The following is a 21,113-nucleotide window of genomic DNA, read 5'->3' as shown; positions in this document are numbered from 1 at the left end:
ATAGTACCTTTGGTTGCCATGATTTTTGCTCTCTATTAAGAATATTATCTTTGACATTTTGGGTTTTTTTGGACTTTTGTAATGTTAACATTCTCGAAAAGCCCAGCCAGTTCTTTTATAAACCGGCTGCATTTTTGTCTGATTTTTCCTCATGACTAGATTCAAATAAATCTTTTTTTGGCAAGAACACTACAATTTTTTTTTAAAAATCCAAGTCAAGGCAAGGTGTCATGTAAGTTGGAAGACGGCGATGTGCATCAAAAGGTCTCAAGGTGTTGGCATTATTCTAGAAGAGGGTCAGAAGTACCCTCCCTCTGCTGCCCCCACACGTGGCTCTTTGTAGCATTGGTTGGGTTGTTCCCACAGCCTTTACCCTTGAGGTTCACAATTCTGCTGTAGACCTTCTTTGTCTTTATGGGGGGAACTGGGTGATGTTCAAAATCGATGCAATCCATCAGGACACTTTTGAGAAGGAAAAAGTTTCTAAGAATCATTACTTTGGAACAACAGGTATGAACCGTGACTATCTGGGGCAAATGCTACCCTTGGCCAGGTAATTCTACTCCCAGGTAGAAATTACCTGGGGATTTGAAGGAAAGGATGTTCTGCGTTCTCACTACAGTTTGTTTTGATATGAATTACGATATTACAATTTAACCTGCCTTTTTATATGTTGTCATCACCTAAGGATTCGTGTATTTCATTAGTTCGGAAAATTATCAGTCGTCATCTCTGTACTACTGACCTTCCTCCAGTCTCCCTGTTCTTCCTCCTCGGTCTCTTATTAGATGTAAATTAGAACCTCTCATTCTGCTCTTTGTATCTCTGAGTCCTTGTATTAGCTTCCTGGGGCTGCCATAACAAATTATCACAAACAAGGTGGCTTTAAACAACAGAGATGTATTCTCTCACAGCTCTGGAGGCCAGAGTCAGAATCCGGATGTTGGCAGGATTGGTTCCTTCTAGAGGCTCCAAGGGAGAATCTGTCCATCCCTCTCTCCTAGCTTGGTGCTGCCAGGATCCTTTGGCTTGTAGATTCATCACTGATCACTGTCTCCGTCCACACATGGCCTTCTCCTGTGTGTGTATCTGTGTCTTCTCCTCTACTTGTAAAGACCCGTGGATGATCCAGGATGATCTCGTCTCAAGTTCCCTAATTTAAGTACATGTGTAAAGATCCTTTTCCCAAATAAGGTCACATCCACAGGTTCTGGGTAGATATATCTTTTGAGGAGCCACCATTCAAACCCACTACAGTGTTTCTGTCATATTTTAATCTCTCTCTCTTATATGCTGACTTCTGGGTCTTTCAATTATATCTTCCAGTTTACCATCTTTTTAGCTGGGTTTATTCTGCTGTTTAGCTGACCACCAAAATTTTATCTTAAATGATTATATTTTTAATGTCCAAATGCCTCCCTCGTTATTTTCGATAGTCTTCTGTTCCTTGATAATTTTGATTCTCTTCTATTAAACATGTAAAAAATCTCATATTCTATTCTAGCTATGGTAATCCCAAACTTTTAAACTCCTGGTGCGAAATTTGAGTTGTTTTTGCTGACTCTGGGTTGACTGATTAGTTAGTTAAAGTCAAACTGACTTCTACACACTTAAACTCCCAAATCGCGGTGGCTTAACATTCTACATTTCTTTTCTTACTTGCATAATGTCAAGTAGGTGGATTGAGGTGGGACTTCACTCCATGCAGTCATTAAGGGACCTTGACTGGCGACGGCTATGCCATATTTGACGTGTGGCATCCAGCATCACCCTGATCACCACCATCCTGCTAGTGGACAGGGAGAGACTGCAGAGGATCACAGACGTAGTCACTGTGGGCCAGGCCGAGAAATGGTTTTTACCACTTCTGCCTTCTTTCTGTTGGCCAAAGTGCATTCACGGCTCCACCTAGATACAAACGTGGCTGGAAACTATCATTGCTGGCTGGACATTTGCTTCCCAGCAACAATGAGTCCCTATGGAAGGACGGCAAGAGACATTTGTTGAGAACTACCTGCCTGTGTCACATGATTTCTTTCTCTGTGTGTTTGGTCTTTTTTTTTTTTTTTTAAGCTCATATTTGATTGAACTTAGTCTGTGGGAAATCTGAGGACTTAAATTGGGACTTTCCTTGAGAGAAGAGATTCAGTTGCTTCTCCGGGAAAGAAGGCACACTACTGATCTGGGACCATTTGTGAGCTTAGCAAAATTTTAAATGCTGTGTGTGTGTGTGTGTGTGTGTGCGTGTGTGCGTGTGTGCGCGTGCGCGGTATATTCTGTCTAGGATCTAGTTCTATTATATATGTAGTTATATTGTAGAGGGAGAGCCCTTTGGAGTATCTAACCTGCCAGGCTTCCCATGAGTGTTCGCACATGCCTGTCAATGGTGGAAAGTACCTATGCTCACAATGTTCAGGTGTAACCTACCTCATTGGCTGTGTAGTGGTTGGCAACAATAACTGGCAATCTAAAATGAAAAGCTATTCGGGCGCCTGGGTGGCTCAGATGGTTAAGCGTCTGCCTTCGGCTCAGGTCATGATCCCAGAGTCCTGGGATCGAGTCCCGCCTCGGGCTCCCTGCTCCTTGGGAGCCTGCTTCTCCCTCTGCCTCTCTCTCGCTCTCTCTCTCTCTGTGTCTCTCATGAATAAATAAATAAAATCTTTAAAAAAAAATAGAAAATAAAATGAAAAGCTATTCACATATTTCTACATACTCAGTATCTGCCTAATAGTATCATGTGTTTTGGTTACTTTCCATTAGTCTGACAATCTAGTAGGTCCAGTACGAGTAGGAAGCATAGAGCTCTCAGTGCGATGGTATATACAAACACGACATATGCATATTTCACACAAATATCACGTCATGTTTCTCTGGCACCTTTCTTCCAAAGAGCTCTCAAACATTTTCATATTTATTAACTTATTTTTCCTTAGGATTTCTTAATCCGGTGCAAAGGGGTGAGATTCTTTTAGTCCCGCTTTAGTGATGAGAAAGCTGAGCCTCACGTTGTAGCTGAAGACCAAGTCTCTCTCCAGGCCAGATTCCTTCCTCTTGCCCACATTTCCCCCACCATGATGACCATCAGAACCCGGACAGCAAAAATGGTGTGCAGATAGCTGTCACTTACGTTTCGGTGTTTTCATAGTCCTATGTTAAGTCTCATGACGAAGTCTTCTTACTGGAAGAGGTTCAGTCAACTCTAACAGGCTTTTCTTCAGGCCCCACCAGCTTGAGAGTATCCGAGCTAACAACATCCATTACAGGTCACGCCTCCATACAGTCGGTGCCCAGAGCTCTGGCCCTCACCAAGTGCTTCCCTTCCTGCAGTCCCATGCAGAAAGAGGTGTGCTCCCTGTGGCCCATGGAAAGGCAGACTGCTCAGGAGCCGTAACCCAAGTCCAATGGCCTGTGTGCATGCTTATATCTGTCCCCTAGTCACCCTGAGTAGGCCACCTAACTTCTCTGGGCTTCCATCTGCTCGCCTAGATCAAAAGAAGATGATGACGTGTCTACTTCACAGGGGTGGTGTGACGATTAAAAAAGTAATGCTGGGGAGGCACCTTGTATCCAGTTTGGCATAGACTTAGTTTTTGGCACCTGTTAGTTGTGATGGTAAAGATGACACTGAGAAAGGCCTCGCTCTGCTGGCCACGGGTGCTGGCTCTGCAGTTATACCGTTGGAGCTGGATCTGAGCTCTGCCACTTAACAAACACACAAGCTTGGGATATTGACTCACCTTTCCTAGTCTTTTCTTGGAGGTTCCCATTCCAGTGCTGGCTTTGATTTTCCCAATGGTGTGATAAAATGTCCTCTTCTGCAGCGGTAGCCCCAAAGGAAGGGCTTTTCCGCCATTTACCTTTGGCATCAACTCAGCAGTGGTGTAGACGGGAAGAGAGCAGGGCTGTTATGAAAAGAATAGTTGCCTTTAATCTAGTGATTATTATGTGATTCGTTTACATGAATTACCTCTCTTTCATCCCCTGTAAGAAGAAAAAAGATAATGTGTCATTTATAGTCTTCCACTGATTTTGAATGGGAGTGGATCCTAGTTTACTCAAGCAGAGATGCGTGTGGGTTTGCAGGTTTGGAAACTGGGACTCGGAACAAGCTGAAGGCCTCTGCCAGAGGTTAAAGAGAGAATGAGAGGCCTAGGGAACAAAGGGATAGATCTGGGTGGGAGGGGGTCAAGTATCAAAACAGCACTGTGGGGTACGGGGGAAGAGAGAGAAGGGTCCTGGGAGCTGCCAGGAGAGAAGAAAGACTGGAGCACTGTTACCTTGTGGGAGTTTGGAGTAAGTGCTGTGCACAGTGTATTGTTGGGAAATCTGCAGCAAAGGGTACATTGTTTCTTAATGCGTTTATGGGGATGGATTATTTCCAGTGAGTGCATACAAGTACAAAGTTAGCAGGTGCATAGATTGCAATTCCTTCATTTCAAAGATGAAGGAACTGGGAGGCCCCCAAGGTGACCAGCTGGGTGGTTGGTGGAACCAGGGTGCAGTGTGCGGCTCCATGGACTTGAGGGCCTGTGCAAGTTGCATGCCACGCTAATGTCACCACCTTTGCCCCTTCATGTCCCCTGGGAAATTCCCATACTACCTGGTAAACTCAAGTGCATATACTTCATTACAAAATAATATTTTAAGATACTTTTGGGTGCAAATTAAATATAGATTGTTTCCAATCCTGGCAGGGGAATTTACATAACTTACTTCAGTATCTGGGCCTCAGTTCTTCCTTCGTAAACTATCTGTTACCTAAGGCTACTGTGAAGATAAGGTTATATAATCCTGGAAACCTCTCAGGACAGGACTTGGCACACAGTAGAAGCTTCTGCTCTCATATGGTGCTCATTGGTTATTAGTAGGTATGTTGCAGACATCTAGTATCTTGTATATTTCATTGACCTGGCATAGGATTAAAGCATTGAGATCTCTTATAATTGATTGGATGATCGACTGATACCCTATTTTATTTCAAAAGAAGTACTTAGGGACTCTTCTAGGAGCTTCCTCTTTCACTGTCCAGTAAAGGTGTTTCTTTATATCTTGCCCCTTCCTCATAATTGTCCTAATTTCTTTTTTTTTTAAGATTTTATTTATTTACTTGAGAGAGAGAGAGAGAGAGCACAGAGGAGAGTGAGAGGGAGAAACAGACTCCCTGCTGAGCAGGGCGCCCCATGTAGTGCTCGATCCCAGGACCCTGGGATCATGACCTGAGCTGAAGGCAGACGTTTAACCGACTGAGCCACCCAGGCGCCCCATAATTGATCCTAATTTCTAACTCAGTTGTAATCTCACTAGAGTCTGAGCCTCTGTCATTCTCCTTTCTTCAGAGTTAAAAGAATTATAAGCTGTAGGGTCCCTCAGACTTGACCAACCAAATGTGTCCCTTGGTGGATCTCCAATACTGAGATCATGTCCGACTAATAATCTTCTACTTTTCACAGTACCTAACATTGTGTCTTGAAAATACGTACTCCAGAAATGGGTATTTAAACCAAGAGTGTTTCTAAGACATTCTGTGTATTCCCTCTTTTTGAACCTAGGTGGACCCCAGTGACAGCTCTGACCAATAGAGCCCAAGAGAAATGGGGCTGGGTGACCTCTGGGTCTGGGTCATAAAAATACAACTCCTTCTACTTGCTCTCTTGGGTTTCTCACCCTTGGGGCCAGCTGCCATGCTTTGAAGAAGCCAAGCAGCCATGCGGAAGGGCCACATGTGGTGTGGCGGCTGAGGGCCCCAGCTCAGGCCACGACCAGCATCCATTGCCTTCCGGTATTTCCAGCCCTGCGGTGTCAGTCACCCCCGTGAGCTGCCCCTGCTCATGCCACATAGAACAGAGGAGTTCCCCTCCCGACCTCTGCCCAAACTGCAGACTTGTGAGACGAATAAATGATTGCTGTTGTTTTAAACTACTTACAGTTTGAGGTCATTATGCAGCCATCAAAAAAAAGAAATCTTGCCATTTGCAATGATGGAGATGGAACTAGAGGGTATTATGCTAAGTGAAAAAAGTCAGTCAGAGAAAGGCGAGTATCATGTGATCTCACTGATATGAGGAATTCTTTTTTTTTTTTAAAGATTTTATTTATTTATTTGAGAGAGAGAATGAGAGAGAGAGAGAGCATGAGAGGGGGGAGGGTCAGAGGAAGAAGCAGACTCCCTGCTGAGCAGGGAGCCCGATGCGGGACTCGATCCCGGGACTCCAGGATCATGACCTGAGCCGAAGGCAGTTGCTTAACCAACTGAGCCACCCAGGTGCCCTGATATGAGGAATTCTTAATCTCAGGAAACGAACTGAGGGTTGCTGGAGGGGAGGGGGGTGGGAGGGAGGGGGCAGCTGGGTGATGGACATTGGGGAGGGTATGTGCTATGGTGAGTGCTGTGAATTGTGCAAGACTGTTGAATCACAGACCTGTACCCCTGAAACAAATAATATGTTATATGTTAAATAAATACAATAAAAAAGCAAAAAATAAAATGAATCGCTTGCAGACAGCAAAAAAAAAAAAAAAAAGATTTGAGGTCGTTTGTTACACAGTAATAGACACCTGATACACCCACCCACTTGAGCATAAAGCATATACAGGCCCCATGGAAATTCCAAAAAGAACCTGTTTCCAGAAAAATGGTTTCACTTGGGAAGGGAGGGATTTTGCAACACTTATAAAAGGAAAGGATGTAGGTGGCGACCGTTGGTGGATGGTGGTTGTTGCTCAAACCAGTAGATGAAGGTTCATGGGAAGTTTGACAGTAAATGGATTAGGCTAACACCATCCAAACCTACAGATCAAGCGTAACAAAAAGTTAGATAACCAGATGTAATGAGCACATGAGGTGATGCAAGAGCAAGAAAATAGTCCCACCGATGATGGATTCTTGCCTTAAAAAAACTGAACCTGAGTCTAATCAGACCTCTAGATTGAACTAGTAGTTTTCAAGAAATACAGGAGATGAAGGAACATGTTAATACCACCACAAGAATATAATAGGCCAAATCTATAATATGAGACATTTTCAGGACAAAAGACCCAGTTTTCTCAATTAAAAAAAAAAGAATAAATAATAAATAAATAAAGAAATAAATAGAGGAGAAGCCTTGCTCGTTGGCCATGTCCAAATACAATATGTGGTTTTGTTTGGACCCTGATTCAAAGAGATCGACTGCACAGGCATTTTTGAGATTATTAGGGAAATCTGAACGTGGACTGGGTAACAGATGATATTGAAGAATTATCATTCATTTTATTGGGTGTGAAACAATGTCATTTTTTAAAAAGTTCTTCAGTATGGGGTGCCTGGGTGGCTCAGTCGTTAAGCGTCTGCCTTCGGCTCAGGTCATGGTCCCAGGGTCCTGGGATCGAGCCCCACCTCAGGCTCCCTGCTCAGCGGGGAATCTGCTTCTCCCTCTCCCACTCCCCCGTTTGTGCTTTCTCTCTCTGTCAAATAAATAAATAAAATCTTAAAAAAAGTTATTCAATATAAGAAATAGAAGTATTTAAGATTTAAGATATGATGTCTGGGATTTACTTTACAATTATTCCAGCGAGGGAAGGGAAACCGGAAGCCAAGGCAGAATGTTCTTTGCTGTTGTTTATCCTACTCTTTCTGTACGTTTGAACATTTCCATGAAAGAGAACTTCTAAACTTTAAGCGCTCCAGAAGAGATGACCGTGCACTTAGCACAGAAGCACTGTGAGATTTTGCCATGGGTGAGTCAGCCTGGAGGGAGGCCAAGGCCACCGTGCTGAGGCTTGGTGCTCAGAGCCATGTGCCCCTGAGTCGGGGACCTCACTCTAGAGGGTCCTGAGGCGGCGCCCTCAACGGCCAGGACCCCGGCCCGGCCCTGGGAGCTGAGAGCGAGGAGGGCCAAGCGGCCAGAAATGCCCACAGAGCCTTGTGTTGGACGCCGGGAGAGGAACCCTGGAAAAGGTAAAGGACCCGAGTGGTGGCAATGCAAGCCCGCTGCTGTGGACAGAGAAGGCTCGGGCAGCTTCTCCGTCCAGAGGCACACGGGGCAGGGCGGGGAGGGGGGGGCGGGGGGGGCGGTGCTGGGAGCAGAGCTAAGGACGAAACCCTGGCAGGACTCAGTCCCCACCTCCGTCTCTGCTGCTCCCTTCCCGCCGCCCACATTCGCCCCGACTGCAGCCCGAGGTCCTCCGTCCAGGGAGCACGTGTTCCCAGCTTGGCCACCAAAAGAGATGGCGTGTCCAGCCTGGGGAATGCATTGGCAGGTGCCTGACCTGCACAGCCCGGATCCTGGAGCACCTGTCACTGCAGCCACGAATGGGGCCCGGCTTGGCATAGGTGGCCCCCCTCTTCCGACTCACTGTAGTCAGAGAGGTCTGGTCATCCAAGCTGCTGAATGGACCGTGTGCTGGGGGGAGGCATTTCCCCAGGGGCAGGGGTAGCGGCTCCCGGGAGGGCACAGGGGTGCTAGAGAAGTTAAATGCTCATTGCAGGGACCGTTACAAATTGGGGTTCAAAATCACTGGCCTCAATGCAAAGAGAAAGGAAGAGGAGGGTGATGAAGGGTAGGATAATAAAACACCGAAGAGAAGCAAATACTGACTAGAAGCAAACAAGAAGAAAAGTGAAACAAAACAAAGATGAGGATGGGAGGCGGGGTGGCTGAGGACGTGGAAACAACACGAGAACCACAACGAGTGACGTTCAAACTGGGCGATGGCTCCCGGCTCTGCAGGTTGCGCGGTTCACTTTTGCTGCAGTGACTGAAGGGGCTCCCCTGGGTGCGCGGCCCCTCGGCTCCCCGGGCCTCGCTGCCTACCTCGGCCCGGATTCTTGGCATGTTTAGCATCTTCCCAAACAGCCTTAAGAATCCTGGGGTGCCCTCACACCGTGAACTGCAAAACCGAAACGCGTGGCGGGCACAGGCGCGAGGCTCCTAGCACCGCCCTGGTGTGGCTGCAGGTGGCGGTGATTTTTGTGACCGCCAGGAGAGGGCAGTGTCGGGCCAGGCATGTCCCCGGCACAGGGACGACGTTTTCTCAGTCCTCCACGGTTAGGTTCTGAATGTGGGATTCACCCCTCCCAAACTTTCCTGAGCAAGGCACGTCTGTGGCAATGCTTCTTTTCCCTATTCCTTCAAGGATTTGAGAGTCGGCTTCAGACCGTGTTGTGTAAACACGAAATAAGAGGCGGCCCGGCCTCCGCCCTCCCTAGAAGCCATTGACCCCTGCACGCCCTTTGATAGCATTGCCCTGTAAAGGGGGATTTAGGTGATGGTGTGCATCTACCAAATGCCTACCATGTGCCTACCGTGTGTTAACGGTCTAGCTACTCCAATTATTTAACTCTGCGAGAAAGTATGATTATCTCCATTTTCCTGATGCGGAAATGGAGGCTCATTAAAGTTAAATGACTTGTGTGAGCTCCCACGGCAGGGGTAGGATCCCGACTTTGGTCTGGTGGGCTCCAACACGCCCTCCCCTAGGCCACAGGCTTCTCACAGGTCCTCAGTTCCTGCCAGTTCTCATCCTGCCTGAGCTTCTATTTTTAACTCAAAAAGCTCCTCTGTTCCCCTGGTGTCGACTCTTTGGACTGAGAAACTATCAAGATATCAAAAAGATACTTCTCGCACCTAGCCAAGCGAAGAATTGCTCATTTGAGTTACTCTTTCATCCGCAAGGCAAATTATCTTTCAACACATCTTACGTATGCTAAGAGCACCCAAGCAGAACTATATACACAAATCATTAGGTGAGGCGTAGTGTCAACTCCAAAGCCCTCCATTTACATGCTGATCGCTGGTGCTCATTGATCAGAGCAGATAAACTGTGGCTAGAGTGGTGACCTAAACTGTTTTTTCCTCCCATGACTTGGGAAGCTGGGCAGCTGGTCTCCCTTCTCCACGGCCACACCTGGCCCAGGGTAGTGAACATGGACAGGCCAGCATCATACCTCACACGTTCTAGCAACGACAAACAAAACTAATCACACTGACAAAAGGTAGTTTTCTTCCATTTGTTCCTACCGAAAAGAAAAGCTTGAGGTGGAACGGTTTTTATTTTTATAGATTGGTGGGTCCACACTAGATTGAGCCATTGACATTGCTGGTTACCTCACACTCCTGAACAGCTGAATTTGATAATTCTTTATCGGTTTCTGGAATTAATGGTTGATCCAATAATATTTTGATATCTGGTCCCTGTTGTTGGAGATCACCCATCGGTCATCCCAGATTCTACACCAATTGAAAAGCTGGATTGGAGGGTGTGGGTTGGATCCAAGAACTACATGCGCCTTTTTTTTTTTTTTACTGAGTTGAACTCTCCATCCTTGTTCCCCACCCCTCCTCCAGCCACAGGTGGGACAACTGGAGAACTGGAACCACCCCCTGCGCTCCCCTGCCCTGGCAAGAGCTGCTGTCCTGGGTGAGAGGAGAGAATGTAAACACTTGCAGGCAGACAGGCTAGGAGGGGGGCTGGAGCCTGTTTTATGGTCAAGTAACCACCCCAAGTAGTGTGAGGAATGTGGCCAATCTTATGTAACCGGGGGAGAGGAGGACAGTTCAGTGGCGGGGGCGGGAGGGGGGGAGATGGAGGCTTTATCACTAGGGAGACAGTGTTTCAGGATAAAGGTATTGGCTGAATTTCACTCTTGTGCGCAAGAATAAGGGCCAGGAATAAGAAGTTTCTCTTTCAAATACCTTCCATCTCCAGAAGTCCCTAGAAGTACTCAGTAAAATGGGAATGTGTCTCTCAAAAGAGATTCCATCTTAATGCAATAATTAATTCAGGCTTTTTTCTAACTGCGCATAGAGGTGAGGATAGATTAAATTGTTTGGAAAATTCTTTGAGCTTTGATTTTTAAAAAGTCAGCTTTCCAAAAATAGTGTTTAAAATAAAAGCGCCAAAACTTACATTTTTGTCCTTATGCAGGAAAATAATTTGTGTTTCTTTTCCTGTATTCTGGTTGTTAAATAATTGCACCAATCGAGGGCATGCCCGAAAAATAAAACCGTGCATTTTTTTTGAGTCCAGTGACCTCAAAACTATGAGTGTGAATGTCTCTAATAAAAACTCTCTCTCCTTTTTAACATTTGGGGTTATTTTTGTTGCAGTCCCTACACTTCGTGCTATAATCAAAGCCTGTTATCTCGGTCTTGCAATATCTGTGACTCAGACTCTAATCATGACTGTGTCTGGCACATAGATCAGTAGTTGCATTTAAAGACGTGCAAATTTTGAGCTTTTCTTTCAACTGGAGCTTGCCTATTTCATTTGAAGCCCCTTCTTTAACATACCAAATTCTGTCTTTGAACAAGTTAAGAAAATAAGATGTATTTCCCAACTGAGGTGATCCTTAAAACCAATTTCAACTTGTAAGTTAGGTGCTTTGAGCAATGCATTGTTAATTCTTTCAAGTCTCTTGGGTATCAAGTAGTCATCTGAAAGTTCGCCGATCTAAATAAGGTCTAAACTAACCTTTAGAGCTTCCAAATTCTCAGGAAAAAGTGCTGAGAGGGGTCTAGTGGTAGAAAGTTTGGCTTATAACATTCTCGGGTTGCCTGGCTCTGAATCAGGTATATAGTTATTTCCTGGAGCCACATCCATTTGAGGTGTTGTATATACATTCAGTCTTTAAAATGCACCCATTCACTTGAGACCCCCGGATTTCAGACCTTTGGGAGCCTTTCTTTTCACAGCTGGACTTTTTCCAGAGGAAGAGGGAATGTATGATCCCTATCTGCTTCGTCGGTATCCCTTGTCTGGCGGCATTCCCTTCTTTAGAGATATTTATGGTAATGTTTGTGTATGAGAGTCCACTGTAAAAGATAAAAGTGTCTGGCTTTCTGGAGATCTGTGCACCTCCATGTGGTTACCTTGGTGAGAGTCTCAGAAGCGAACCTGGGTTATGAGGCAATTTCTCTTACCACGACCGCGTCCTGATGGGCTGATAAACAGCCCGGTGGCTGGAAGGGGGTGGATGCTGGGAAGCCTGAGGGCACTGAATCGGTGGGATCTGGCTTTGAATTGGGCCTCTGCCCTCTTACCAGCTGTGCTGCCACTTGAAGCCTTAGTTCTCCGCCTGCCAATGAGGATAACAGTACCCATCTCTTATTAGAGTTATGTTGAAGACTAAGGTGAAAGCATATAGCACCTAATTCCAGATACTTACGAGGTGGCCAAGAACTAGTCTTATTACTAAGCTGATCAGTCTTATGACCAAGCTTATTACCTGTCAAATTGGTTCAGACCTTTGGCCTTCAGGTGTGAAGCCGTCCTGAGTGAGTCTAACTTGGTCTCTAGCAGCCCCCATGCATTGCCCCAGTTAAAAAGTGCTTCCAGAATTGGCTGAGCCCTGCATCCTTACACCTGGACAGAGCCGGTGCCCTGAAGCCATCCTGTCCTTGAAGGTGGAGGCTTTATAGATTGCATAATAGCAAGCTCAGCAGCGGCTGCAGCCTCCCTGTGCACTTATTAAGCGCTGAGGATTGTACTGAGTGCGGGTTCACACACTGGCGAGCTAGTGTTAGTAGATCATCCTGGTTAAGAGCAAGGACTCTGGCTCCAGGCTCCCTGAGTTGAATCCACTACTCCTGCTGTTGAAAGACATCAAGAAAGTTTCCTCTCTGGGCCTCAGTTACTTCATCTCTAAAGTGGGCTAACAATAGTACTTATCCCCTAATTTACTGTCAGGATTAGACGCTATGTTAGTTTCATGGAGCTGCTATAACAAAGTACCACACGCTGTGCACCTTGGAACAACACAAATTTATTGTCTCATAGTTCCGGGTGCCCGCAGTCAGAAATCAGGGTGTTGGCAGGGTCACACTCCGACTCAAAGCTCCGAGAGAGTATCCTTCCTTGCTCCTTCTAGCTTCTGGTAGCTCTTGGTGCTCCTTGGCTTAGAGATGGCTATCTTCTCCCCGGGTCTTCACACATCTTCCCTCTGTGTGTGTCCACCTCTGTGTCCCAACTCCCCCCCGCCTTTTTTTTTAAAGCTTTTACTTATTTATTTGACAGAGAGACAGCGAGAGAGGGAACACAAGCAGGGGGAGTGGGAGAGGGAGAAGCGGGTTTCCCGCCCAGCAGGGAGCCCGATGCAGGGCTCGATCCCGGGACCCTGGGATCATGACCTGAGCCGAAGGCAGATGCTTGACGACTGAGCCACCCAGGCACCCCTCAAACTTCCCCTTTTGATAAGGACATCAGTCATCTTGAATTAGGGCCAAGCCTAGTGACTCCATTTCAATTTGATCATCCTCTCTAAAGATCCAATTTCCAGATAAGGTGATATTTTGAGGTACTAGGGGTTAGGACTTGGATGTATCTTTCGCGGGAGGACACATTCCAACCTCTAACATACAAACTGCGAACAATACTTGGAACAGAGCCAGCACTGCCTATGTGTTGACAATGTTTATTTTTAAGACCACAGTCGAGCCAGGAAAGTACTGTTATTCCCATTTTAGAGATGGAAAAAATGAGGCTCTGAGAAGCTAAGGATTAGCTTCAATTCCCACAGCTAGAAAGGGGGAAGACCTCTTAGCCCAGACCCTGGTGTGTCTGACCACATGCCTGCTATCTCCCCACGGTAGCCAAAATCTCCCGGGGTGGACAGACTGCCCACAGCCTGTCTCAGTGTGCCTGTCACACATGGTTGTGACACAGATTTCCAGCGGGTGGCCCCAGAGGCCTGCCCGCAACTCTGACCTCGGCCTCACGAGTGCTGCCCCTGGGTGAAAATGTCTATGTTCTGAAAGAATCATTTCCCAGATCCTCATTAGTGTTTTAGAACCTGTATTTATATCACCTTGTTTCGACTAAGCGGATGGGCCTAACATGTAACTTCGTTTTTCCCTTTTCAATGAGCTATCCGAATATCAATTAGACACGGCCCCATCCATCCAGTGGAAACACCTGTGGGCCCCAGGAAACTACAACGAATGACTTTAGAAATTAGAGATTCATATTACTCTGTAGAGGTGATTATACGTCAGAATTAAGAATACTTTTGTAGAATAAATTCCTCTACTGGTTCCTCCTTGGCTGTGGAACCTGAGTGTTTAGTAATATAATAGGCCTATGGGGTTGTTTTCTGCGTGTATACTTACAGACGTAAGTAAATGGTTAAAAAAAGAAAAGCCAAGAGGTCTCCTCTTGAGATCAGCATAAATTTATGATCCGGAATACAAACAGGACCACTAACTCTATTGTAGTCATGAAGAGTGAAGAGCAAAGAACATTATATTGAAGGACAGGTGATCAGAGTTCAAGTTGCTTTTGTTGTCTTTGCCCCTGCACCTGACGCACCACTTGTCAGCACTGTGACCTTGAGCAAATATTCGACCCTTTCACACATAATATGTACATAATGCAGAGTTATTCCTTGTCTCTGAGTGTACAGATAGATGATTAGAACCAGAGGCCACCCGTGGTCCCCTTCATTTCTGAAATGTGTGTGGAACCGTAAACACAAGGCGCTGTGGTGGTGACATCAGACTCGGATGGTGCCTAACAGTTAAGGACCCTACTCAAGAGGTCAATGTGATTTTCTTGAAAAATCTGTGCCTTATGGTTTTGTTTTGTGCTGGGTCTTCTCTATTTGTCTATTTGCCTGACTCTACCTCCCCTAGCCCTCCTGGAGCTCCGAGAGGCTGACCTTCTAGGTGGCCTCAGCTGGACAGAGAGAGAAGATTGAATTCGGGAGACTGGTCCTGACTCTTGGCTCAGCGCTGGCCACGTTCCTCGGCTTGCTCTTCAAGTCTCAGTGGGGTGGCGGGTAGGGGTGCTGGCTCCCTGCCGCACTAATCTTGGGTTGCCTCACTGTCTCTTGTTGGTTCTCCTAAACCCTGGCCACCCCTTTGTAAATCGCCCCTCTCGGCAAACTGTACCATCTGTTTACTGTGTCAGGATCTTGATCGAATCAAGCCATGACTATCTTGAATTGTCCCAGCACAGCGTATCATTAAGAGCATCTCACCCTTTAAGGAAAGTGAACGATGAGTGACGGAAAGCGGAATTCTGTTTTACCTGAATAAGAAATCTCCCCCTCTCTCATCTCGTCTTCATTTCGTGCTTGCCTTCACCTCTGTGTGCAGTACTCTTTGCGCCTGAAAAAGTCCTCCTTAGCTTTCAAACCCCAGCTCCTCTAGAAGCTCTCCCTGACTCTTGCCGGCCGAGTTGGCCTCCCCTCACTCTGCATTCCTTGCAGGCTCCCCATGTCCTTCCTAGCCCACTTCTCGTGCTTCACTGTTCCTGTGAGATAGCAAAAGAGAGGGTGCTTCGCAGCACGACAGTGAGAGCTGCTGGGTAAAATACAGGGTGCCTGGCCACATTTGAATTTTAGGTAAACAACAAATAATATTTTAGCAGAAGTATGTTCCATGGAATACTGGGACACACTTATAGTAAAAATTCATTGTTATCTGAAATTCAGATTTAGCTGGGAATCTTACATCTTTGTCTTTTACTTTTTTCTTTTTTCCCCCCGAAAATAAACCTGGCAACTCTAACTACAATGGCCTTCTAAAGTGGGTGGCTCCGGTTTAAAGAAACACTTTCTTTCCTTTTTCCTTCTTTCCCTTCTCCCTTCCTTCCTTCCCTTTTCCTAGCATTCTATGAGCTCATGAGTATGCAAATTTGGGAGCTGAGCAGGAGCTCTGGAGGACTGAACTGCTTTTGGGAAAATTGAGGTCTGGAGAGAAATTTGGCCAGTAGGCTCTGTGAAGCAGAGAATGGAGAGAAGGTCAATCAGTGAGATGGACAAGGCTGGGACCTTTACAGGGAGAGGCCAAGGAGGAATATTTTGTCAGGCGGCGGGGGTGGGGGGGCGGCGGAGAGGGGGGCGGTTCTTCTCAGAAATGTAATGCAATGTAGCAAATGACTCAGCTTCTTTCCTGCGGTGCCATGTATTATGGAAGCAGGAGTCTAGAGGTGGAGATGCCTGCAATTATGTGGGAATTTGCAAGAATCTTGGTGGAAATAAGGTTGCAATCATTCATGTGGAGAGCTCAAGAGAAAGGAGGCTCCAGCTGATCTCTAGATTATTTTGTTTCTGTGATTCTCCACCCTAATAATAACAATAAAAGTTAATGTTAACAGTGCTTACCATGTGCTATGTATATATATGTATGCGTATGTGCATATGTATGTGTTTGCACATATGTCTGTGTATACACAAACACACTCCTCGTTCTGTTGAGTTTGAGTAAGCACAAAATCCAATTACCACAGTTGAGTTAAATAATACCAATTAAATAATACCAGCTGGAGAGCAACAGGATTCTAACTTCAGTTGCCACCCCATATTCACTCAAATAAATATGGCAACCTTAATTGTAGCTATTGTAGCATAAAGTATAATTCACTGCTGGTTCCTCAGTCCACCGATCACTATGTAAATAACAAATGTACATCATGATCAGTGACCAATCGCATCACTTCTTTCAAAGTCTGTTGGTAATTTGTCGTTGCACATGTTACTTAGCTCATGCACAGACAGCAAAACATGTAATTGTGTTGCCTCCTCGCCTCCCAGGGATAAACCCACATAATTTAACTTTAATGCACTCCTGCTGCTGGATAATGCTCCAGGTCAACCTAATTCTCTTCAACACTTGAACAAAGGTGGGAAATGGGCTTTTTACTACAAAAACATTTTCAATAATCTAGGAAATAGACCAAGGAGCTATTTCAACTTTTAAAAGCCTATTTTCTTAGAGGGACTGTTGACTAGGCTATTGGTGCTACAGTGGGAGATCATGCAATTTCTTTAGCTGAGTTTTGGAAGAAATATGACCTAAACATGCAGCTGAAAATATCCATGCATCATGGAAGCAAGGAATATGTGTATGATGTGGCAGAAATGTACTGCATTGTGCAAATAACTTTGTAGGATCTGAACCCAAAGTAGATGGACTCATAGAGGAAATAACTGATCGTGGGGATGTTGACATCGGGCACCATTGAAGACTGTCACCATGCAGTCAGGGGAACTTAGCAAAGGCGAACTTACTGACATAAATGAAGAAAGCAGTTGTGATGAGAAGGAGGAAGATGTCCTAAATTGACACCAGCAAAAATCTTCATATTAAAAGAATTCTCAGAGATATTCCATGGTATTGAAAGCACAAAGGATAAAATGTTTGAAGCTGATCCAAACTTAGAAAGGGTAGGACAGTTTGCTAAAGCAAGGAAAATATGCTTACTTTTATCATGTTATATCTTGGGAAGAAGGCAAGCACTGTTCAAACCGGTCTGATAAGTTTTGTTTTTACAAGGAAAGAAGACTCTTTGTCAATATTTCTAATATTTTAAATTACAGTGTACTAATAAGTGTTAATTTTACTATTTTCTTCAATTCTCTATACAGTTATTACTTACAGTAAGAGAGTTTTTAATATTTTGACAAAAATACTAAAAGCCATGGAAGAAGTGTAATTTTTCCCACTGATTATTAGGATAGTTTTGCATGGTTTCAGATTGCATGGTCATTTTTTAAAAATTTTAATTCCAGGATAGTTAACATATAGTGTTCTATTAGTTTCGGGTGTACAATATAGCGATTCAACAGTTCTATACATTACTCAGTGCTCATCGTAAGTGTGCTCCAATCCCATTCACCTATTTCACCACCCCCATAACCATCTGCTTGTTCTCTATAATTAATAGTGGTTTTTTTGTTCATTTATTTTTTGAACAAATTTTTGAATTTTTTTTGTTCATTTGTTCTGTTTCTTAAATTCCGTATACCAGTGAAATCATATGGTATTTGTCTTTCTCTGATTGACTTATTTCGCTTAACCTTATACCCTCTAGATCCAGCCATGTTGTTGCAAAAGGCAAGATTTCATTCTTTTTATGGCTGAGTAATATTCCATTGTATATATCTACCACATCTTTATCCATTCATCAGTTGATAAACACTTGGGCTGCTTTCATAGTTTGGCTATTATAAATAATGTTGCCATAAACATAGGAGTGCATATATCCCTTGGAATTAGTGCTTTCATATTCTTTGGCTAAATACCCAGTAGTGGAATTACTGGATCATATGGTAGTTCTATTTTTAATTTTTTGAAAAACCTCCATACTGTTTTCCACAGTGGCTGCCCCAGTTCTCATTCCCACCAACAGTGCACAAAGCTTCTTTTTTCTCCACACCCTGGCCAACACATATTGTTTTGTCTTTTTGATTTTAGCCGTTTGGACAGATGTGAGGTGATATCTCATTGTTGTTTTGATTTGCATCTCCTTGATGATGAGTGATGTTGAACATCTTTTCATGTGTGTGTTGGCCATCTGTATGTCTTCTCTGGAGAAATACCTGTTCACGTCTTCTGCCCATTTTTAAATTAGATTATTTATCTTTTTGGTGTTGAGTTGTAGAAGATCTTTGTACATTTGGATACTAACCCTTTGTTGGATATGTCCTTTGCATAGATCTTCTCCCATTCAGTAGGTTGTCTTTGTTTTGTTGATTGTTTCCTTCACTGTGCAGAAGCTTTTAATTTGGTGTAGTCCCAATAGTTTATTTTTGCTTTTGTTTCCCTTGCCTCAGGAGACACATCTAGAAAAATGTTGCTATGGGCAATGTCAAAGAAATTACTACCTGTGCTCTCTTCTAGGATTTTATGGTTTTAGGTCTCACATTTAGGTCCTTAATCTATTTTGAGTTAATTTTGTGTATGGTGTAACAAAGTGGTCCACTTTCATTCTTTTGCATATAGCCGTTCAGTTTTCCCAACACCATTTATAGAAGAGACTTTTTCCCATTGCGTATTCTTTCCTTCTTTGTTGAAGATTAATTGACCATATAATCGTGGGTTTATTGATAAGCTCTTTATTCTGGTCCTTTGATCTATGTGTCTGTTTTTGTGCCAGTACCATACTGTCTTGATTACTCAGCTTTGTAGCATATCTTGAAATCTGGGAATGTGAGACCTCCAGTTTTGTTCTCCTTTTTCAAGATTGCTTTGGTTATTCAGGGTCTTTTTGTGGTTCCATACAAATCTTAGGATTGTTTGTGCTAGTTCTGTGAGAAATGTTGTTGGTATTTTAATAGGGATTGCATTAAATATTTAGATTGCTTTGGGTAGTATGGACATTTTAATAATATTTGTCCTTCCAATCCATGAGCATGGGATATCTTTCCATTCATTTGTGTTGTCTTCAATTTCTTTCATCACTGTTTTATAGCTCTCAGACCTCCTTGGTTAAGTTTATTCCTAGGTATTTTATTATTTTTGGTGCAACTGTAAATGGGATTATTTTCTTAACTCCTCTTTCTGCTACTTCATTATTGGTGTATAGAAACGCAATGGATTTCTGTATATTGATTTTGTATCCTGTGACCATACTGAATTCATTTATCAGTTCTAATAGTTTCATGGTGGAGTCTTTAGGATTTTTTTTTATATATAGTATCCTGTCTTTTGCAAATAGTGAAAGTTTTACTTCTTCCTTACCAGTTTGGGTTTTTTTTTTTAAGATTTTATTTATTTATTTATTTATTTATTTGAGAGAGAGAGAGAGAGAGAGAGCGAGCGAGCGAGTGAGAGAACAGGAGCGGGGGGCGGGGAGGCAGAGGGAGAAGCAGACTCCCTGCTGAGAAGAAAGCCTGATGTAGGGCTCGATCCCGGGACTCCAGGATCATGGCCTGAGCCGAAGGCAGATGCTTAACCTACTGAGGCACCCAGGTGCCCCTTTCTTACTAGTTTGGATGCCTTTTATTTCTTTTCGTTGTCTGATTGTTGTGGTTAGGATTTCTAGTATTATGTTGAATAAAAGTGATGAGAGTGGACACTCTTGTCTTGTTCCTGAACTTAGGGGAAAAGTTCTCAGTGTTTTCCAATGAGTATGATGTTAGCTGTGGGTTTTTCATAGATTGTCCTTATTATGTTGAGGTATGTTCCCTCCAAACCTACTTTGTTGAGGGTTTTTATCATGAATGGGTGGTGTACTTTGTCAAAAGCTTTTTCTGCACCTATTGAAAGGATCATATGGTTCTTATCCTGTCTTCCATTAATGTGATGTATCAGGTTGATTGATTTGCAAATATTCGACCGCCCCTTGTATCCTGGGAAGAAATCCAACTTGATAGTGGTGAATGATTTTTTTAATGTATTGTTGGATTCAGTTTGCTAATATTTTGTTGAGGATTTTTGCACCTATATTCATCAGAGATATTGGCCTGTAGTTCTCTTTTTTTGGTAGTGTCTTTATCTTGTTTTGGTATCAGAGTAATGCTGGCCTCATAGGATGAATTTAGAAGCTTTTCTTCCTCTTCTATTTTTTGGAATAGTTTGAGAATAATAGGTATTATTAACTTTTCTTTAAATGTTTAGTAGAATTCATCTGTGAAGCTCTCTGGTCTAAGACTTTTGTTTGTTGGGAGTTTTTTGAATACTGATTCAATTTCATTGCTGGTAATTTGTCTGTTCAAATGTTCAATTTCTTCTTGATTCAGTTTTCAGAGGTTATGGTTCTAGGAATTATCCATTTCTTCTAGATTGTCCAATTTGTTGGAATAAAATTTTTCAGGATATTCTTTTATAATCCTTTGTATTTCTGTGGTGTGGGTTATTTCTCCTCTTTCATTTCTGATTTTGTTTATTTGAGTCCCCTCTCCCTGCTTTTTTTGATGAGTCTGGCTAAAGGTTTATCAATTTTGTTGATCTTTTTAAAGAACCAGCTCCTGGTTTCATCGATCCATTCTATTGGCTTTTTAGTTTCTATTTCAGCTATTTCTGTTGTAATCTTTATTATTTTCTTCCTTCTACTGGATTTGTATTTTGTTTGTTCTTTTTCTAACTCCTTTAGGTGTAAGATTAGGTTGTTTATTTGAGATTTTTCTTGTTCTTGAGGTAGGCCTGTAGTGCTATAAGCTTCCCCCTTGGAATAGCTTTTGCTGGATCTCAAAGACTTTGGATCATGCGTTTTCATTTTCATTTGTCTCCATGTATTTTTTTTTAATTTCCTTTTTGATTTCTTGGTTGACCCATTCATTGTTTAGTAGCGTGTTATTTAACTTCCATGTATTTGTGATCTTTACAGATTTTTTCTTGTTGTTGATTTCTAGTTTCATAGCATTGTGGTTGGAAAAGATTCATAGTATGAGTTTGACTTTTCAATTTGTTGAG

The 21,113-nt window shown here is 43.6% G+C and overlaps 1 protein-coding gene across 1 annotated transcript in view; it reads left to right on the top strand.

Moving 5' to 3' along the window:
- ENPP6 (ectonucleotide pyrophosphatase/phosphodiesterase 6) overlaps positions 1 to 21,113 on the top strand; it is a 109,788-nt gene that overhangs the window by 22,180 nt on the left and 66,495 nt on the right. The window lies entirely within an intron of this gene.

The sequence above is a fragment of the Eumetopias jubatus genome, unplaced genomic scaffold (genome assembly GCF_037043125.1).
Source record: "Eumetopias jubatus isolate StellerSeaLion01/CBP00866 unplaced genomic scaffold, mEumJub1_p1.0 scaffold_2, whole genome shotgun sequence".
NCBI classification, from domain to species: Eukaryota; Metazoa; Chordata; class Mammalia; order Carnivora; family Otariidae; genus Eumetopias; species Eumetopias jubatus.
The sequence above is the reverse complement of the archived record's forward strand: the minus strand, read 5'-3'. Positions and strand labels throughout refer to the sequence as shown.